The following is a 23,005-nucleotide window of genomic DNA, read 5'->3' as shown; positions in this document are numbered from 1 at the left end:
GGACGTGAATCATCTACACTGGAATTAGGCTAGATACTAAACAGCAGCAAATAGCCCTATCAGCCCTCCACTCAGCATAGACGCCAAAAATTAAATGTACTTTGACACTCCCCCTAAATTAGGGACGAACTGTGACCACCATCAGAACTGAACCTTCGACCTGCGCCTGCCTCACAGCTTGGTAGCTCACACTGACAGGTCGCCTCCCCTCAGGAAAAGATGTCTGCACATTGTTGTTCCTTTCACACTGTGATCTGAAAATTAACTATTACTTACCTGTATGTGCAAAGAAACTTCGCTTTTTACTGTAGAAGCTGTTCCCGTACTAGAAGCCTTATGATTCTTAAAGTTCTTTCGGGTTTCCACGGTCCTTATTCTATTACATTCGTCAACATTTTTACAATGTCTAAGGCAATTCCAAAAGGAGGAAACTCACGTTACTTATCACTTGACAGAGCATCCATTGTAAAATCCAAAATCAGAAGATAGAATTTCTGTGGGTTAAATCGCACTGTAGTATATATAATGAAGAAGCTACAAAATTCGGAACTGAAATCAACAACAAATTTTCGCATTCTTAATCTAGCCACGCAGAATGCCTTCCAGAAACGTCAAGAGGACTGGAATATACCTCAGTTATTCAGAGGATGACGTTAAGGTTGTATCCAGCCTTCTAGTCCATGTTCACCTGAGTTTCACAATGTTAGCCTACCAAGAGGGTTGCTATCCTGTATCTGCCGCATGAGATTTAAGCACGGAAATTTTCCCATACACCTTTGCCGTGTTGAAATTAATCCAACTCCGTTCTCTGACTGCACTAAAACAACAGAAGGTGGCAATCACATACTCTCGTCATGTGCAAAATGAGAGAGGAACAGACAATCGTTCTTGCAACAATTACGTCGCCTGAAAGTAGAGTTTCGCACAAGAGCCGTCATTCTACCTTCTTTGAGTAACCCCAAACATAATAAAGAGCTTTTTTAATTTTTACAGGCTGCAAGATATGTTTGTAGGAATGATTCATCTCTAGGAGCTATGTTAAGTCATTTAATATTAACAGTACCTTATATGTACAATTATTTCAACTTAAGCATCGAAAATTTGTATCGCTATTGTTCCTGTTTCTTGAAATTTCATTTTTTGCATTTCCAGTAGCAGAATAACTTTCCTTGTGAAACCATCATATCAATTTTTTCACAGCATGTCAAATACGTATTTTAACGTGTGTTTGTATATTTATATTTGTGTCACAATACCGTTTTTATACGTTAATCGTGTTATGTTGTTCTATCTTTTCGTTTAGGTTAGCCACACATATTGTTCAGTGTGTTACATATCTTGTATCTGTGAGTTCTCATATTATGCAATCAGTTTATATTTTGTATTGTGTGTCATCTACTTTTTAGCTGGCCAAACGGCCGTTCGGTTTGACAGGATAAATAAATAAATACATAATAAATAAATAAAGGATTTCGATCAACAAAATGGTTCAAATGGCTCTGAGCACTATGGGACCTAACTTCTAAGGTCATCAGTCCCCTAGAACTTAGAACTACTTAAACCTAAGGACATCACACACATCCATGCCCGAGGCAGGATTCGAACCTGCGACCGTAGCGGTCACGCGGTTCCAGACTGTAACGCCTAGAACCGCTCGGCCACTCAGGCCGGCTCGATCAACAGCTTTCAAAAAGATTTCTCCGAAATCACAAGACTGAATGTGTATGCAGATGCACTGAAGTGCCAATAAAACTGGTATAGGCATGCGTATTCAAATTGTATATAAACAGGCAGAATAGGGCGTTGCGATCGTCAACGCCTATATAAGTCAGCAAGTGTGTGGAGCAGTTGTTACATCGGTTACTCATCCTACAGTGGCAGGTTATCAAGATTTAAATGAGTTCGAATGTGGTGTTATAGTCGGCGCACGAGCGATGGGACACAGCATCTCCGAGAGAGCGATGAAGTGGGGACTTTCCCGAACGACCATTTCACGAGCGTACCGTGAATATCAGGAACCCGGTAAAACATCAAATCTCCGACATCACTGCGGCCGGAAAAAGATCCTGCAAGAACGGGACCAACGGCGACTGAAGAGAATCGTTCAACGTGACAGAAATGCAACCCTTCTGCAAATTTCTCCAGATTTCAATGCTGGGCCGTCAACAGGTGTCAGCGTGCGAACCATTCAACGAAACAACATCGATATGGGCTTTCGGAGCCGAAAGCTAACTCGTGTACCCTTGATGACTGCACGACACAAAGCTTTACAATGAAATGAACACCCTTAGCTGCTTACAGGCGTTGACATACGTCAACGGGGACAGATGTAAATGTGTGCCCCGACCGGGACTCGAACCCGGGATCTCCTGCTTACATGGCAGACGCTCTATCCATCTGAGCCACCGAGGACACAGAGGATACCGCGACTGCAGGGATTTATCTCTGGCACGCTTTCCGCGAAACCCACATTCTCAATGTATTGTCCAGCACTACATTCGTCGTGCCCCCGCCCATTATACTCATTACTCGCGGCGCGTTGCCGATTCCCGTAAGAGTTCGGGCACTGTTTGTGCATTCGCACAGAAGAAGAAGATGGTCAAGTGGCCGGTGAGCCTTAACTATATATATACATGTCCGAAAGAACAGATACCATCTTAGTACATTTGTAGTTAAGGCTCGCCGGCCACTTGACCATCTTCTTCTTTTGTGCGAGACCATCTTCTTCGTCTATGCGAATGCACAAACAATGCCCAAACTCTTACGGGAATCGGCAACGCGCCGCGAGTAATGAGTATAATGGGCGGGGGCACTACGAATGTAGTGCGGGACGATACGTTGAGAATGTGGGTTTCGCGGAAAGGGTGCCAGAGATAAATCCCTGCAGTCACACTATCCTCTGTGTCCTCGGTGGCTCAGATGGATAGAGCGTCTGCCATGTAAGCAGGAGATCCCGGGTTCGAGTCCCGGTCGGGGCACACATTTTCGTCTGTCCCCGTTGACGTATGTCAACGCCTGTAAGCAGCTAAGGGTGTTCATTTCATTGTAATTTCAATCTAACGAGCTGCATGGTCACCGATGGTATCTGTTCTTTCGGACATGTCCGAAAGAACAGATTCCATCTTAGTATATACAAAGCTTTACTCCTCGCCTGGGCCCGTCAACATTGACATTGGACTGTTTATGACTGGAAACATATTGCCTGGTCGGACGTTCTCGTTTCAAATTGTATCGAGTGAGTGGACGTGTACGAGTATGGAGACAACCTCATGGACCCATGGACCCTGCGTGTTAGCAGGGGACTGTTCAAGCTGATGGAGGCTCTGTAATGGTGTGGGGAGTGTGCAGTTGTTTTGATGTGGGACCCTTGGAACGTCTAGATACGACTCTAGCAGGTGACACGTACGTAAACATCCTATCTGATCACCTGCAGCCGTTCATGTACATTGTGCATTCCGACGGACTTGGCCATTTCCAGCAGGACAATGCGACACCCCACACATGCAGAATTGCTAGAGAATGGCTCCAGGAACACTGTTCTGAGTTTAAACAGTTCCGCTGGCCACCAAACTCCCCAGACATGAATATTATTGAGCATATCTGGGGTGCCTTGCAACGTGCTATTCAGAAGACATCTCCAGGCCCTCGTACTCTTACGGGTTTATGGACAGCCCTGCAGGATTCATTATGTGTGTGTCCCCCCCCCCCCCCCCCAGTACTACTTCAGACATTAGTCGAGTCTATATTTTGGAGAAAGAAGGAAAATATTTTAGAACCCCACTTCTTGTATATGAATATATGTACAATCTTGCAGCTATTGTTTACAGTTGCATTTAGGATCATGGTTTTCCTTTCACTTTCAGAACGCTCACTGTGCCATCCATTGGACGCTCGACAAATATCCAGACGACTGTCATACTCGTCCCATACTTTTGCAAATATGTCTTGACATTCTGCAGCCATTGCTATGTGGAGTCGCAGTGCCCCCAAGGTTGCTGGACAGGGAAACACACAGACAGAGTCGTCCGCATTTCGCGTAGTTATTTAAAAAATTAAAATGCTATCGTAATCTTCTGATAAAGGGATTTGATCGTGCGTTAAATACACTCCTGGAAATGGAAAAAAGAACACATTGACACCGGTGTGTCAGACCCACCATACTTGCTCCGGACACTGCGAGAGGGCTGTACAAGCAATGATCACACGCACGGCACAGTGGACACACCAGGAACCGCGGTGTTGGCCGTCGAATGGCGCTAGCTGCGCAGCATTTGTGCACCGCCGCCGTCAGTGTCAGCCAGTTTGCCGTGGCATACGGAGCTCCATCGCAGTCTTTAACACTGGTAGCATGCCGCGACAGCGTGGACGTGAACCGTATGTGCAGTTGACGGACTTTGAGCGAGGGCGTATAGTGGGCATGCGGGAGGCCGGGTGGACGTACCGCCGAATTGCTCAACACATGGGGCGTGAGGTCTCCACAGTACATCGATGTTGTCGCCAGTGGTCGGCGGAAGGTGCACGTGCCCGTCGACCTGGGACCGGACCGCAGCGACGCACGGATGCACGCCAAGACCGTAGGATCCTACGCAGTGCCGTAGGGGACCGCACCGCCACTTCCCAGCAAATTAGGGACACTGTTGCTCCTGGGGTATCGGCGGGGACCATTCGCAACCGTCTCCATGAAGCTGGGCTACGGTCCCGCACACCGTCAGGCCGTCTTCCGCTCACGCCCCAACATCGTGCAGCCCGCCTCCAGTGGTGTCGCGACAGGCGTGAATGGAGGGACGAATGGAGACGTGTCGTCTTCAGCGATGAGAGTCGCTTCTGCCTTGGTGCCAATGATGGTCGTATGCGTGTTTGGTGCCGTGCAGGTGAGCGCCACAATCAGGACTGCATACGACCGAGGCACACAGGGCCAACACCCGGCATCATGGTGTGGGGAGCGATCTCCTACACTGGCCGTACACCACTGGTGATCGTCGAGGGGACACTGAATAGTGCACGGTACATCCAAACCCAAACATCGGACCCATCGTTCTACCATTCCTAGACCGGCGAGGGAACTTGCTGTTCCAACAGGACAATGCACGTCCGCATGTATCCCGTGCCACCCAACGTGCTCTAGAAGGTGTAAGTCAACTACCCTGGCCAGCAAGATCTCCGGATCTGTCCCCCATTGAGCATGTTTGGGACTGGATGAAGCGTCGTCTCACGCGGTCTGCACGTCCAGCACGAACTCTGGTCCAACTGAGGCGCCAGGTGGAAATGGCATGGCAAGCCGTTCCACAGGACTACATCGAGCATCTCTACGATCGTCTCCATGGGAGAATAGCAGCCTGCATTGCTGCGAAAGGTGGATATACACTGTACTAGTGCCGACATTGTGCATGCTCTGTTGCCTGTGTCTATGTGCCTGTGGTTCTGTCAGTGTGATCATGTGATGTATCTGACCCCAGGAATGTGTCAATAAAGTTTCCCCTTCCTGGGACAATGAATTCACGGTGTTCTTATTTCAATTTCCAGGAGTGTATTTATATATACTCAAAATCCACGTTACCATCTCAAATATCGTTGTAAAAGAGATCTACAGATGAATAACACTATTACCTCTGCCACTGCTTGTAATTGCGTGACTGACGTATGCAGATTCGATACTAGTTACTTTTGGTCATGCACCAAACACTTGAATAATCCATTCTAGGACGTCCTGCTGTTGAATCTGAGTATGCCTGGTTAGGTGTAAGAGAGGGCCTGAAGGCCCTAATCTTGCCAGGTAAAATAAATGCATAAATAAATAAATAAATACAGAGGGCGAGCAGCCCTCTGACAGAACACGCTGAGCTACCGTGCCGGCAAAAGAGATTAGAATTATATTAATACCTTCAAGCTGCTGACGGTTGTTGATATATATATCAACGGGGACAGGTGAAAATGTGTGCCCCGACAGGCACTCGAACCCGGGACCTCCTGCTTACATGATAATTCAGCTACCGGGGGCGGACATTAACAGTACTGAATTGCAACTGGTAAAGAAATGACTTCTTGAAAACTGTAATATCGCCTAGGATCACATTTTTCCTTTTTTTTTGTCATTGACGAATATTTCCACTTTCCGACTGGTGGCGCCCTGTGAAAACCTTTTTATATTCGGTATATTTTTAATTTGATTCGGTCCATGCTTTTCCTATCACAAAGTATACCAGTCGTTGTCTGTTATATAAGCCACGAAGTACTGACGCGGTTTATTATTTGGGGAACGAGTGAACCATTGGCAGCGATTTTTGAGCCAAGATATTTGTCGTTGGCAGATCTACACCGCCGATCTCAATGGTGTATGTATTACTTGCATCTGTTGACAGTTCAGACTGTTTGAGGTGGTACTTCCAGCTTGGACTTGTCATTGAAGGACGTTCTTGTCTTTACGAGGCAGAATAACATCATCAGCATGAAGTAGTGGTCAAGGTGCTAATTTCTAACGATCCCTGGTGACCGTGTCCATTATTCTGGCGATAAGCAGAAAGACACCGTAATGGACATCTACTGAAACAATAAAATAATCTGATACTCCAAGAGCAGATAGCACTCGAATTTTAGGATTGTGGTGCAGCAGCCGGACCCCCTCAACTATTTCTTCAGGTACTTCATGCTCGCGGAGGTCGAATTGGTGCTGATACTGAAAACCTTGATGACATACAATTCCGAAGTTATTTTTCAGTTCCAACTGGAATGGGCTAAAGCCAGTGAGGCGTAGCGCCGTATAACGATCCTGCCTTGGAGGCGGTTAAGTGGGAGATGCGTCTCAGAGCTGGATAGTGACAGATGGTGACGCGAGACTGGACGCGCACGTAGTTTATGTATCAGCCGATAGAGGACAATATTGGATAGGGGGACTGTGATTTTAGTTTCGATTGTGCCCACAAGAGTGCAATAAAGTAATAGAATGTTTTTCATAAACTGTTCTAGTATTTTCATAAAGTGTTGTTATGTCTTTTTGTGTATGTAAAATGTTATAAATGTGTTTTAGCAGTATGAATGATGCGTGAGTGTTGTTTAAGGTTAATACGAAGATAATTGTTTAACGAGTTATGTAGTGGGATTTAGTGTGGGAACATTTCGAAGAAGTATGGATGTGGACAAAGGGGATTTTTGTAGAATAGATTTGTAAAGTAAGTTTATGGTAAAGGGAAAGTTAATTCAGGTATAAATAACAATAGGAAATAAGTTTATGCATAAACAAAACTTCAGGGCATTAGATAATTACGTCGGTAAAAAGTGCAGTCGTTAGGTTTACTATTTTGCGATTGGTTAGGCCGGTATTACACTATCAAATTTCTTTGTCAAAGATTTGATCAAAGATGTGATCCTTCGACCATAAATATAATAGACTGGCCCTGACGTCATTTTCGTGGCTCCAACATCTCTGGGCTGAAGTCACGTGAATGTTGGCAAAACATGGTTGTTTCGTGTTGCGCTTATGGCTGTACTCAGCGTTTTGTCGGGGAAATGGCATTACATTTCACGTGTAAGTGTGTCTAAGATAGTGCAGACAGGTTTATTGAAATCTGCCGAAGTGACTTTTATATGTTTTTTACACTTGAAATAGAGTATCACGTAAATTAAAGTGTTGAAAGTGATGCCTGTAAAGTCAGACTCATATTACATTTTGGAAAGTATCTGTGATAATTCGGTTACAGAAGTAAGTATAACTGTTTCTCGTTCCTACTCATAGGTTCCCTAAGCATGAAAACCGAAGGCAACTTTGGATACAGGCCCTGAAACGGAAAAACTTTAAGCCATCTGCACATACGCGCCTTTTTGTATATACAAGTGAGATTATAATAAGGTAAGAGCACCTATAGTCGACACATGAAGATAATTTTTTTCTACCTTCTAATACTATTAAATAAATGTAGGCTCCAAAATTATTTTCTGAAACTTCAAAGTCTCACCGTTCATCTAAAATATCATTTTTTTAAACTGATAGTCTAAACTTTTGTAAAAATAGTAGGAACTGAACTTTTGAAGTGCACCTAAAATTGATACTCTAAAATGGACCTGCTCCTAAAGTCGACAATTTTGGCACCTATAGTTGACATAATTCCCATATCCCATTTTCTTTTATAAGTGACTAGAGCTCAAAACGCGGGGAATCCAATATTTAAAGTTTAGACACGAGCCCACTCTTACTGTTTAAAAGAATTTTAACGACATTTTACTTTAATTGACAGTTTATAGTAATTTCGTCCCGCTGCCCACCAGAGGGGCGTTCGATTTATTTGTTAGATTTTATAAATGGTACTATGAACAAATCTAGGTCAAATGCAGTTCTGACATAATTTTTCGCAAATAAAAAAGTAATTTTTGTTGGAGGCGTTTGGCAGTCAATTGTTAAATGTGGGTAAAATACGATACATACAGACCGCTGATTTGAAATCCGGCCACGTTTTGCCAACAGTCACGCGGTTTATGTTGGAGCCACACCAGCCCTATAGCTTCTGCACAGCAAGGCCAGTCTACTAGTATCTATGGTCGAAGGTCCAATATATTTGACAAAGATCTTTGACGTAGCGCTAGAGGGAGTATTACACTGTCATCAAATTTTTCGTCAAAGTTCAAGATGGCTGACAACAACTGCATTGTGTGCACATGCGGAAAAGAAGTGGGGGAAAAAATGGAAGCATACATACGAGGTTGACAGTCTTAAAAGTCCTGGGATTACAACTTGATAATAAATTCATTTGGGAGGAGCACACCACAGAACTGCAGAAAGGCCTTAACAAATCTGTATTTGCAATTCGAGTGTTAGCAGACATAGGCAACATAAAAATGAAAAAGCTTGCATACTTTCATTCCATAATGTCATATGGGATAATATTTTGGGGTAAATCTTGAAGTCAAACAAGTTTTCAAGGTCCAAAAGCGTGTAATACGTATTATTTGTGGAGTAAATTCACGGACCTCCTGCAGAAACCTCTTCAAAGAACTCGGTATACTAACTACTGCCTCACAGTATATTTACTTCTTAATGAAATTTGTCGTAAATAATACATCTCTTTTTCCAACAAACAACTCAGTTCATACATACAATACCAGGAACAAAAATGATCTGCACAAGGACTTAAAACCACTTACTTTAGTTCAAAAAGGGGTCCACTACTCAGGAACACTCATCTTCAATAATTTGCCAGGAAACATAAAAAATTTAGTTAGAAATAAAGATCAGTTTAAAAGGAGCCTGAAAGACTTAGTACTGGCTAACTCCTACTCCATTGGCGAAATTTTTAATAGAAACAAATGATGTATTTATTCATACTATTAGTATTGTTATTTCAGCTTAAAAAAAAATCGACATGTTCCACATCCACGAGGCTCTCCTCAGCACGGATCTATGGAACGAAAAAGTAATCTAATCTGGGTGAAGCCGTGGGTTTTACGACGACACGATAAAAGCATTCAACAAAACTTGTTACGTGAGATTACAGTGGAAGACGTCAAGTCATACACCAATTACTTAAGAATGGATGAGCATACATTTCTGTATGTGCTCAATGAAGTGTATCCTCATATCACAAAGCACAATATTCACTTAAGAACTGCTACATCTTCAGAAGACAGTCTCACTGTAACAATCCGATTCCTTGCTACAGGACAGCGTTATGTTGGTTAGGTTAGGTTAGGTCGGGTCAGGTCAGGTCAGGTCAGGTCAGGTCTCCAATCTCCTTAATCTATTTTTGCATTCAGGGTGCCTCACGTTGTAAAGCTCCCCACCAGCTTCATACATCTCTATTAATTTTGTAGTTGTCGGCACACATCAATTGTATTTACCGCCAATGTTTATAAAAACACTACAGACGACACAACGCTGCAGCGATGCTAGCGCTCCATGTGGTAACATGTCACATTGCAGTGAACAGAAGACAAGCGATTTCTTTGATCAAATATACAGCGAGGCCCTAGATTTGATCAAATATTGGACGACATTTGACAAAGTCCCTATTACACTATCAAATATCTTTGACAAAGATATTGGACAAAGAAATTTGATAGTGTAATACCGGCCTTATTGATGAAAAGCGCGGATTGACGAGGGAGACTGTTGTTTTGCTATTGGCTGTTGAGTAAACTGACCAATGGTAAAGCAGTATTCTTCGCGCGCCTTTCTCTGCTGGTAGAGAAGACTTAGAGTTTTCTAGAGAGGAGTGGGAGCCTAGCCATGAAACAGTTCGGACGTGTGTAGTAGTAGTAGTTCCGATGGAAACGATAAGTTGCCGGATCTAGCAGTGTTTCATACATCAAAAGTGTGGTAAAGTGACGGCATAATTATTCCGATGGGCGTGTAGAACTTTCGGAAATTTTAAATGAATTTTGTGACAAAAAAGACATATATTCCGCGTGGTGTTGAGCAGGTCGGTGGCTAAAAACTGTGACTTCATTAGGTACCGACAGACTTAATATTTGGCGAGCATTATCAATCAAAAACAATCAGTATTTTTGTAGCTGTTACGTTTTCGGGAAATGCAACACCATAAACTTGCTAACGTGAGTGAAAGGGATTGTGAGTGACTGTGTTAAGACTAGCACGGGCTTGGCAGTGTTACTTGTTCACGTAAGTTTCAGAATATATTAATTGAGGACAAAATTTCCAACCTTTCTTTTCGCGTGAAAACTTTCTTCCGAAACGTAGATTAGTGACGTAAATTGCAGCCTGGTTCACGTCGAAGTATAGTAGGTTTCACTCGGCTTTCCTACTGATGATCTGCTGAGACAATGTTCACAGGTAGGTGCAGGACCGTCGTAAAGGGACGGAAAGAACCGCGCCGCCGCACGAGCAACTCTTGGTGTGCCCCTAGCCTATTCAGGAAAAAACTTATTCATTCGTGATTTGGATAGCGATGAGATGAAAGGAGCAGAGCGGACGGATAAGAGTGCGAGCAGCAGAGCGAGCCGGAGTGGGGCCGCCCCCGCGCGAGGCAGCGCCAAGGCCGGACCACTTGCGGCTTCCTGCGCCTCCTCGCTCTGCTCCGCGGCTGCGACGTCTCGCCAGCCAGCCAGCCAGCCAGCATCCTCACTAACTCCGCCCTAACTCCCCAGGGAGCAGTCATCAGACAGACGCCCATTGCCGGCTTTCTGAGATCAAACGCACTGCAAACATTTGTTTTTATTTTTTCCTTATACAGGGTGGTCCATTGATAGTGACCGAGCCAAAAATCTCACGAAATAAGCATCAAACGAAAAAACTACAAAGAACGAAACTGGTCTAGCTTGAAGGGGGAAACCAGACGGCACTATGGTTGGCCCGCTACATGGCGCTGCCATAGGTCAAACTGATATCAAATGCGTTTTTTAAAATACGAACCCCCATTTTTATTACATATTCGTGTAGTACGTAAAGAAATGTCAATATTTTAGTTGGACCACTGTTTTCACTTTGTGATAGATGGCGCTGTAATTGTCACAAACGTATAAGTACGTGGTATCACGTAACATTTCGCCAGTGCGGACGGTATTTGCTTCGTTATACATTACCCGTGTTAAAATGCACCGTTTACCAATTGCAGAAAAGGTCGATATCGTGTTGATGTATGGCTATTGTGGTCAAAATGCCCAACGGGCGTGTGCTATGTATGCTGCTCGGCATCCTGGACGACATCATCCAAGTGTCCGGACCGTTCGCCGGATAACTACGTTATTTAAGGAGACAGGAAGTGTTCAGCCACATGTGAAACGTCAACCACGACCTGCAACAAATGATGATACCCAAGTAGCTATTTTAGCTGCTGTCGCGGCTAATCCGCACATCAGTAGCAGACAAATTGCGTGAGAATCGGGAATCTAAAAAACGTCGGTGTTGAGAGTCCTACGATTGAACCCGTACCATATTTCTATGAACCAGGAATTGCGTGGCGACGACTTTGAACGTCGTGTACAGGTCTGTCACTGGGCACAAGAGAAATTACGGAACGATGACAGATTCTTTGCACGCGTTCTATTTAGCGACGAAGCGTCATTCACCAACAGTGGTAACATAAACCGGCATAATATGCACTATTGGAAAAATCCACGATGGCTATGACAAATGGAACATCAGCGACCTTGGCGGGTTAATGTATGGTGCGGCATTATGCGAGGAAGAATATTGGCCCCCATTTTATCGATGGCAATCTAAATGGTGCAATGTATGCTGATGTCCTACGTGATGTTCTACCGATGTTACTACAAGATGTTCACTGCATGACAGAATGGCGATGTACTTCCAACATGATGGATGTCCGGCACATAGCTCACGTGCGGTTGAAGCGGTATTGAATAGCATATTTCATGACAGGTGGATTGGTCGTCGGAGCATGGCCCGCGCGTTCACCGAATCTGACGTCCCCGGATTTCTTTCTGCGGGGGAAGTTGAAGGATATTTGCTATCTTGATCCACCTACAACGCCTAACAACATGCGACAGCGCATTACGGAAGGCGAACTACTCGCTGTTGAGAGAAATGTCGTTGCACGTATTGCCAAATGCATTGAGGTTGACGGTCATCATTTTGAGCATTTATTGCATTAATGTGGTATTTACAGGCAGTCACGATGTAACAGCACGCGTTCTCAGAAATGATAAGTTCACAAAGGTACGTGTATCACATTGGTACAACCTAAATAAAATGTTCAAACGTACCTACGTTGCATATTTTAATTTAAAAACCTACCTGTTACCAACTGTTCGTCTAAAATTGTGAGCCATATGTTTGTGACTATTACAGCGCCATCTATCACAAAGCGAAAAATGTGGTCCAACTAAAACATTCATATTTCTTTACATACTATACGAATATGTAATAAAAATGGGGCTCCTATTTTTAAAAAACGCAGTTGATATCCGTTTGACCTATGGCAGCGCTATCTAGCGGGCCAACCATAGCGCCATCTGGTTTCCCCCTTCAAGCTAGACAAGTTTCGTTCTTTGTGGTTTTTTCGTTTGATGCTTATTTCGTGAGATATTTGGCCCAGTCACGATCAATGGACCACCCTGTATATGGGCTATTCAAAAAGAAAGATCACATTTCAGTTGTATATTACAAACAATAAAATACAGAAACTTATTGCGCATGTCACTGTGTATTGTATTGTGTATTAAACCGGGGATCTAGAAACGACGGAGAGGCTTCGTCCCGCCGTAGTCCTCAGTGGCACACAACCCAACAACAGGGCACATGCACTCCATCCACCCCACCGCCGCCCCACACCGAACCCAGGGTTATTATGCGGTTCGGCCCCCAGTGGACAAGGTTCAAATAGTTCTGAGCACCGTGGGACTTAACAGCTGAGGTCATCAGTCCGCTAGAACTTAGAACTACTTACACCTAACTAACCTAAGGACATGACACACATCCATGCCCGAGGCAGGATTCGAACCTGCGACCGTAACGGTCGTGCGGTTCTAGACTGAAGCGCCTAGAACCGCCCGGCCACTCCGGCCGGCCCCAGCGGACAACCCCCCGGGAACGTCTCATACCAGACGAATGTAACCCCAAATGTTTGCGTGGTAGAGTAATTATGGCGTACGCGTACGTGGAGACAGTGTTGGCGCAGCAATCGCCGACATAGTGTTACTGAGGCGGAATAAGGGGAACCAGTCCGCGTTTGCCGAGGTAGATGAATAACCGCCTTAAAAACCATCCATAGGCTGGTCGGCACACCGGACCTCGACACTAATCCGCCGGCGGAGTCGTGCCGGGGATCGGCACGCCTTCCCGCTCGGGAAGCAGCGTGTTAGACCGCGTGACTAGCCGTGCGGACTGCCCATGTCACTGGATAGAGGAAGGTTCAAAGTTTTGACACAGCTGCCCTGTTGTTTGTAGCAACATGGAGACTACACCACAAGAGCAGCAAGATTTTCTGTGTTGTAATTGCTGAAGTCAATCCATTGTTCAAGTGCAACGCGCAGTCCTCCGTCGATTCAGCAAGACGCCGCCTCTGCACAAACAGATTTATGGCTGGCGGACAAAATTGTTTCTGGAAGTTGGTTGTATAAGCAAAGGGAAGAGAACTGTTCGGCCACGGTGAATATGGACTGGGGGAAAGGAATGAAAGAGGAATCCGCCTGGTAGAATTTTGGGCAGAGCATAACTTAATCATAGCTAACATTTAAGGTTGTATACGTGGAAGAGACTTGAAGATACTGAAAGGTTTCAGATTGAGTATATAATGATAACACAAACATTTCTGTACCAGATGTCGACTCTGACCACAGTTTATTGATTATGAACGGTAGTTTAAAACTGAAGAAATTGGAAAAAAGTAGGAAATGAAGGAGATGGGAACTGGATAAGTTGCAAGAATTAGAGGTTGTTGACAGTTTTAGAGGGAGAATTAGGTAGCGGTTGGCTAGAACTGGGGAGAGTAATACAATAGAAAATGAATTGGTGACTTTGAGATAAGAAATAATGAAGTCAGTAGAGGATCAAACAGGTAAAAAGACTAGGCCTAGTAGAAACCCTTGGATAACACAGAAGATCCTGAATTTTACTGATGAAAGGAGAAAATATAAAAATGAAGCAGGCGAAAGGAAATCTAAACGTGTAAAAAATGAGATTGACAGGAAGTGTAAATGGCTAAGTAGGAACGGTTAGACGACAACAATATGAGTTTAGAAGCTGTTTCATTACGGGAATGATAGATACCATGTACAGGATTATTAAAGAGACCTTTGGAGAAACTAGAAGCAGCTCTATGAATATCAAGAGCTCTAATAGAAAGCCAGTCCTAAGCAAAGAAGGGAAAGCCGAAAAGTGGAAGTTGTATATAGAGAGTCTATACACGGGAGTTAAATTTAACTTGAAAGAAATATTATAGAAATTGAAGAGGGCGTACATGAAGATAAGGTGGGAGATATGATGCTGTGAGAAGAATTTGACAGAGCGCTGATACACCTAAGTGGAAACAAAACCCGGGAAGACATTCCGTCAGAACTATCGATAGGCTTAGGAGACCCAGCCAAGGCAAAACTCTTCCACCTGAGTACAAGATGTATGAGCTAGGCGAACTACCCTCAGACTTCAGGAAGAATACAATAATTCCAATTGCAAAGACAGCAGGGGCTGACAGGTGTGAAAATTACCGAACTATCGCTTTAATAAGTCGTGGTTGCAAAATACTAATACGAATTCTTTCCAGAACAATGAAAGCTTCGGTAGAATCTGACCTCGGGGAAGATCAGTGTGGTTTCCAGAGAAACGTAACGAGACGCGAGTAATACAACCCTACGACTTATCTTAGAAGACTGGTTAAGGAAAGAAAAACCTAAGTTTCTAGCATTTGTAGACTTAGAGAAAGCTATTGACAATGTCGACTGGAATACTCTCTTTTAAAATTCTGAAGGTAGCATGGGTAAAATACAAGGAGTAAAGGGCTGTTTACAAATTGTGTAGAAACCAGACAGCAGTTATAAGAGTAGATGCACATGGAAGGGAAGCAGTGGCTGAGAATGGAGTGACATGGTGTTGTAGCCTACACCAATGTTATTCAGTTTGTACATTGAGCAAGCAGTAGAAGTTGCGAAAGAAAAATTTGGGGTAGGTGTTAAAGTTCAGCGAGAGAAATAAAAACTTTGAAGTTTGCCATTGACATTGTAATTATGTCAGAGACAGCAAAGAACTTGAAGAGCGGTTGAACGGAATGGACAGTGCCTTGAAAGGATATAAGATGAACATCATCGAAAGTAAAACGAGGGTAAAAAATGTCGCAGTAAATCAGATTGTGCTAAGGGAATTAGTTTAGGATACGAGACATTTAAAGTAGTGGATGAGTTTTGCTATTTGGGGGGCAAATAACAAATGATGGCCGAAGTAGAGAGGGTATAAAACGTAGACTGGCAACGACAAGAAAAGCGTGTCTGAAGAAGAAAATTTTATTAACATCGAAAGTAGACTTAAGTGTTAGGAGGTCTCTTCTGAAAGTATTTGCCTGGAGTGTAGCCCCACGTTTGGAAGTGAAACATGGACGATAAACAATTGAGACAAGAAGAGAATAGAAGCTTTTGAAATGTGGTGCTACACAAGAATACTGAAGATTAAATGGGTAGATCACGTAAGTAAGGAGGAGGAACTGAATAGATTTGTGGAGAAAGTAAATTTGTGGCACAACCTGACTAGAAGAACGGATCGACTAATATGAAACGTTCTGAGACCTCAAAGGATCGCCAATTTAGAACTGGATGCAAGCGTGTGCGCATGGAGTGAGGGGTGGGGGGCACGGAAAATCGTAGAGGGAGACCAAGAGATGAAAGCAGTAAGCAGATTCAGCAGTATATAGGTTGCAGTAGTTACTCAGCGATGAAGGGGCTTGCGCGGAATAGAGTAGTGTGGAGAGCTGCATCAAACCAGTCTTCGGACTGAAGACCACAAGATCAACAAGCTACAAAGTAATTTACATAAAAACAAGAGTTACACGCGTATCGGATGATATGAACCTTGTACACATTCATTGCATAAATTTGTTATTTGGTGCTCATAAGGGGAATGATAAAACACGTAAATGTCGTGAAGTTTGCAAACAGTATGTAGATACGGAATATGGATGCTTCCGTTTCTGTGCATTATTTTGCTGGAGTGATTCGTGAAAATTTATAATACAAAATTCTCACATTCTTATGTTATTGTTGCGTGTGTGGGAATAAGAATTTGTATGTAACCATGAAGTCTTTTGCGACGAACTTGTTGTACTACGTGTTTATCCAATTCACACAAGTTATCTAATTTGTATTTTTATAATCATCTCGTACAGGTATAAGAAAGAAAGTGGAAGAAGCTTTTCTGAAAGTGTAGTCTGTTCTAAGTGTAACTCTATGAAACAGATTGATTCAACTTGGGTCTCTTGCTGTTCCCAATAAATCACTCTACGGCGTGTTTTTTGTGGTACACAGCAAAAAGATAAACAGATGGTAGATGTCATGAAATGCATATGCCAGGCTGCAGTCGAGCGGTGCTATCTACGACAGGGGGAAGGCTGATGGCGTCGCAGAGTTAAAACAACTATAAGTTTTAGTCGCACGGTAAAAAGTGGTGTCAGTCGAGTGACGTGACTGGAGTTTGAGTGTTTCCACATGCAACTCTGCCGACAGCACCAGAGTGCCGCCACTTTAGTTGCATGTGCAAACCTTGCTTTAATCTTCCTTCTTATTTTTGGTTCCCGCAGCGATCAGGGGACCCGCCAAACTGACATTTTGTTTGCAGACAGGTACTGCCTGTTCCACCGACGACTTCATTAGAGACATAGCGCAGGTTGGGTGAAAGGTGTGTAAGGAAACATCCTGGCATTTGTTTCAAGCGATTTGGGGGAACAATGGAAAGCCTAAACCTGTACGGTGGGTGGGGATCTGTACCACCGTAATTCCGAACAGGAGACCAGTCTGCTTCTCTTGCCAAGTCTACATTGAGGACTGCAACGATTTGTGAGGCATCTCGGACCAGGCGATCACGTCCACGAATCGCAGAACAGAGGTAGCAGTCCTTTCTGCTCAGGTTAGAATATAGAGAATATTCATTCTGACTGTGGGTGCGTGGGGCTTGGGAAGAGGGGAGGTAGACTGTAGTTCCTCCAGTAGGCGAAGCGCTAGGGAATCGGAGAAACTGATTTGAACGGCGCCATTACTGCGATATGAAAGGCAACGAGATACCACCACACACCATACACAGTTCTCTGCGAAAAATATCATGACGGCTTCCTTTCGCACATATACTGAAGATGAAATAAGCCGCTGTTCGGATCACCGTACAGTAAAGTGGGGGGGGGGGGGGGGGGGGGGGGACACAGCAATCAAAGAAAAAGAAAATCCTAATTTGGCTGGGCACCTGGACTGTTAGAACGGTAAGGCTGTGTGACAAAGTTGAAAATACAAATATAGGTTGGAAGAATGCGGATAGATTTTTAAGAACCGATCAGAAATTATGGCGGGAAGAACAGAAAATTTAAAATGTTAATCTTACAATTATTCGTACGGGTTTAGGTAATGGTAGCATAGGCATAATAACAAGAAAACTTGCAGTAGTCTAAGGAGTTATCTACAGAAAATAGAAACAACTTTGATAGCGAAATTGCATGCATATCCAACAGACATCGTAACCACACAAGTGTATAGATCAACTACATTTCCAGATGAGAAAAAACTGAAAAATAATTTAATGATGATAATGAACTTGTGAAATATGTCAAAGAGGGCGTTAATTTCATCATAATGGGGGACAGGAATGCAGTCGTGGCTGAAGTTGGAGAAGACACACAAATGGGACACACAGATCTGGGCAAGCGAAATTAAAGAGGAGAAAAATAAATAGAACTATATTATGACAGGCATGAGTTTGTTGCTACGAAGGCACTTGCGAGAACCGGCTGACAATGAAGTATACATGGAATACACTTTGGTAAGACAAAAGATTCGGAAATGAAAGTAAGGGCAACAAGAATTATCCAAGTTCTGGCATCGGCAGGTGACCATAACCTTGTACTAATGAAATCCCAGTTTAAATTCAAGAAATTAAAGAGAAAGCAGGTGACATGTTACGACCTAGACAAGTTGACGATTGTGGAATACCGACGTCATGCCCATAATAGAGATGTAGTAAACGCCACAGAAACAGTGTGCGTGTGTGAAATCTTATGGGACTTAACTGCTAAGGTCATCAGTCCCTAAGCTTACACACTACTTAACCTAAATTATCCTAAGGACAAACACACACACCCATGCCCGAGGGAGGGCTCGAACCTCCGCCGGGACCAGCCGCACAGTCCATGACTGCAGCGCCTTAGACAGCTCGGACAGAAACAGTACTACCATTGAAGAGGGCATAAAAGAGGCAGCCACTGGTAACAAATGAGTTACTGTAATTAATAAATAAACGACAACAATGTAGAAATGTAAGCGAATAGCAACATTGTAGTTCACTCGTAGGAAAGGTCAGGAGTAGTGGATGCTGCACTAAGACTAATAAACTATCATTTTAGAGAACACAGAATAAGTAGCACTGTTATTACGGATGACAATGGGTAATTGAGTAAAGAAAACAGGAAATAAGGCGAGAAGATGGAAACAATGCTTGGGGAAACTTTATAGTTGCTAAAGAGAAATTAAGTCAGTTGAAAATGAGGACACGGCGCAAGAGAATAATAGGGCGCATATAATACTCTTCTGAATTCAAAGCAATGCATAAACTTTCAAGAAACAAATTTCCAGATAGTTATGAAACACCAGCGGAGCTCCTGCTGGCATCAGGCCAATGTGTGAAGCAAGGTCTGTACAAGGCGAATGAAATTTGTGTAACTGGAGAAGAATATATTCTTGAAAAGAATATCACTATACACTTTGGAAGAGATCAAGAGCGGATCGATGTGAGAAAATTACCGCACAATCCGTCCTGTATCACGAGCATCAAAAATACTCACAGGCGTTCTTTATCGAAGAATGTAAGGGAAACTAGAAAGTAGGTTGAGAGAGGACCAGTTTGTTTTTTGAAGTAGGGGAGTTACTAGATGAGCAGTTTTGGCACTGCGGTTAATAATATAGGGCAGATTTAGGAAGAACAAGGAAACATTCATTACGTTCGTAGGTTTGGAGAAGGCTTTTGATAAAATGGGATACAGTATTTTTTTATTTTTAAGGGGTAACGTCAACTACAATGAAATTCAGTCTCTTTAAGGCCGTTCTTTCTCGCAAGCTATCTAAGCTTGCAACCTAGGTGTCTGCACCACAAAATAAAAATAAAAGTTTTTGTTTTAATACTGAGCTGCGCGTAATCTTGTAAACGTAAAGGACGGAGACGAAATTCAGCTAATTTTTCAGTGGGAGGCTGATAAGAATTAAATCAACATTCACCACTCAAACCTCTCAATGACAATCGATGAAACGTGTGGTACTTGATTGGCAAAACCTCTAAAACGTAAAAGAACGATTAGCGAAATTCTGGAAATTTGAAATTAGTCCAATTTCGGAGAAAGTTGTTTTCTTCTGATCCACAAAGATAGACTGTTTTCCTAATATCGAGATTGCTCTAAAAATCTTTTTACCACTTAAACAGTGAGAAACCAGTAGGAAGTGATCATGATTTGAAATTGGTTAAGGAAAAACTTAGAATCTCCATGTTAAAAGACAGGCTCAACATTTTGGCTTCAGTCAGTATTCAAAATGATATTTTAAGACAATGAAGCCATGAAGAGACTATAAATAGCTTCATTAATATCAAGTGTAGCCAGGTATTAATGTATTAGCCAAAAAGATTATTTAAAACATTCATTTTAAAACATTATTTGGGGAAGTGTTGTACTTGAAACAATCATAGGTATTATTTGATCGGTTGATATTTTCCTTTGCTTTTCTTTCCTAACAAACTTACTTGAATACAGTCATTTTTGAAATTTAGATTCTGAATTCAGTATGGAAATGAATCAGAACTTCTTACAAAAATAGGTGTTCATAGCCATGTTAATAATGTTACGTAGCCAGTCTTTCCTGAAACTGTCCCCCAACATATTTTAGAATATTTTATGTTCATTTCCCTTGATCAAATAGTCGATTACTGACGGTGCGTATAACAATTGTAATCGTAATTTAGTACTACCGGTGAATGTTCCTTTTATTGGCTTTTGCTCGCTTCTCTTTTTAGTGCGGTGGAGGGACCGCTACGGACTGGCTAGCGATAGATAAGGATCCTTTTAAGATGGGTTGGCTACCATAAAAGTGTTTCAAAGCCGCGGCGAAGTGGCAGTCACATGTAGACGAACAAGCATTCACTTTCCTCACTCCAAGCTCCAGAGCAGGCAAGATTTGGGACATGTCGCCTTCTGTCGAAAAACATAAAATTCTTCGCAGAAGCCTTTTAGCAAGGTAAGAGATCTGAAGCCAGGTATTTCTTCCCGGAAGACCGTGATAATTTTCGTTACGATTCCTCGAAATAACGTTCGTATTGAACTTTCACAACCAGCGTTACTGTATTTTTTCGTAGGGAACCCAGTTTCTCGCCTGTTCCTACGTACCAGTCTTTTGGAGTGTCCTTTTGAATATTGTGCCATGTAGTGGGAGAATTTTTCCCACCTCAGACCACTCATCACCACCACCATCATCATATCTTGAACAGTTTCCAGCCCTAGGCTGGGTCTGTTTAGAACATAAGCCTCGCCATCTGATCCCATTTTCCCACTATCTGTCTTCATTTTGGTCCATCCTCGCCTCTTTTCTCAACTCACTTCTCCACACCCCTCAGCCAATTATCCCGTGGTCTTCCTCATGATCGTTTCATTAGCATCTCCTTTTCACGTGTATCATTGGCAATCCTCTTGCATTCTTTTCAAATGCCCATACCATCTTAACCTCGATGTTTCTACCCTGTTCTGCAAGGGTTCCACTTTCACTATTTCTCTTACCCCTTCATTCCTCCTCCTATCTCTCCTTCTTTCTCAGAGCACTGTTTATTGAAATTGTATTAACATCTTCACTTAAATTTTATTGGGCGGAACTTGAAGTCTTTGCCATTATTGGCCGACTAGTTCCTACTCTGGCGAAAAAGCAGCCAAGTTACAGAGCGTCCTAAAATAACACACTTCATGCTAGGCTTTTGCAGAGTAAACGCTTCACGCTAGGTGACGAGAGAAAACTCTTGCCGCCGGGAGACCATGGAATAAAGATTCGTCGATGAACGACTGATAAGGTCGCGCACAAAGATGTCGCCACCAGGGCAGAGAGACCTGAACCGAGGGCCTCCAGCCACAACTGTCGTTGCCCTTCTCACTACGCTACGAGTATGGTAAGATGCGTCATAGTTGCAATCGGCAATTCTGTAGCGACACGATATTAGTTAACTCCCTTTAGGAGCCAGTCATTCTTTTTTAATATTTTGAAGCCAGCTAGTTACCTTTTATTATGCGCTTTGGTGATTTCACTGTGTTCCGTCTTATTTTTCCGTGTTCTCCCTGCAATCACTGTAACTGGTCGTATTTGCGCGGTATCCGCATAACTTTGTATTTACCGTGCCCACCCACCTGTACCAAGGTTACAGTCCAGCATTAGAATTCCTTGTCCAAGTATTTAATGTTCAATTGTTTATATCAGCGGGTAACTCATGTGTTTTATTTTACAATAATAAATCTGACTGTTATAATGACCACTTGTTTTGTTATAGATTATATGATCCCTCCTCTCATTAATATGTCCAAATGCATAGTGTGGTACCTGCATTTTCATGTTTGCTTGGGCCATCCTTATTAATTTCCGCCCAGTACGGCGTTTCAGATGCGCGGCATTATTACTTCCTTTAACTAACATGCATGATACTATGAGGTGCTTGTCTTCTCTGTAGTTCACCAGAGACCGGACTTGAGCGTCACAGGGGTACGCAAAACACACAACTGACAACGCATAATAAGTCGTTTTGAATAATTTAATGATTTAATTTCTTTTCATTTTTAATATTAATCGATTCTTTAAACTGTAATTTGTATAGTAAAATTTTATACAATTCATAATGAACCTAAGAGCTACGTTATAGGCTTTTCAATCGTAAATGCACTAAAATGCAAAGGTTAGTTAACACATTTCCTCTGGTAGGACCCACATCACAGGTGCAGTTAGGGGTCTATAGCTCCTAAATACGACTCACAAGGGGAAGGCCTCAGACACGGCCAACCGATTCGTCTCAAATTTGGCTGGTCGCTTGTGTACAACCTAAAACGAAGGACTCTAAGATATTTTGGGTCAACACCCCGCAATTTTGAGAAAATCATCCCTAAAGGTTATGGCGAGCAATCGACTTAAAATTGGAGCGATCGATACCTAATTGTAAATAGATCATTTTTCATCATCATGTATAGGGTTCGCAAATGCAAACTTTTCCAGAAAACGAGGATAGAAACTTTTATAACTGCCGCTTCTGTACCCACATGGTAAACGCTTTTCGCCGACAGCGCCGATAGCGCAACGGCCAAGGTAACTGGCTGGGAATCGGAACACCCGGGTTCGAATCTTGAAG

General features: G+C 43.0%; 1 protein-coding gene and 2 non-coding genes across 3 annotated transcripts in view; 2 read left to right on the top strand and 1 right to left on the bottom strand.

Annotated features, from left to right (window-relative positions):
• The window catches only part of LOC126175456 (choline transporter-like protein 1), a 513,527-nt gene that overhangs the window by 230,055 nt on the left and 260,467 nt on the right, over positions 1-23,005 (top strand). The gene's annotated exons all lie outside the window — the stretch shown is intronic.
• Trnat-ugu (transfer RNA threonine (anticodon UGU)) lies at positions 2,339-2,412 on the bottom strand. Its single transcript has one exon. It is a non-coding gene; the product is annotated as a tRNA-Thr (tRNA).
• Trnat-ugu (transfer RNA threonine (anticodon UGU)) lies at positions 2,905-2,978 on the top strand. Its single transcript has one exon. It is a non-coding gene; the product is annotated as a tRNA-Thr (tRNA).

Source organism: Schistocerca cancellata, chromosome 3 (assembly GCF_023864275.1).
Source record: "Schistocerca cancellata isolate TAMUIC-IGC-003103 chromosome 3, iqSchCanc2.1, whole genome shotgun sequence".
In the NCBI taxonomy this organism is placed as follows: Eukaryota; Metazoa; Arthropoda; class Insecta; order Orthoptera; family Acrididae; genus Schistocerca; species Schistocerca cancellata.
Note: the sequence above shows the minus strand (reverse complement) of the source record. Positions and strands in the feature narration are given on the sequence as shown.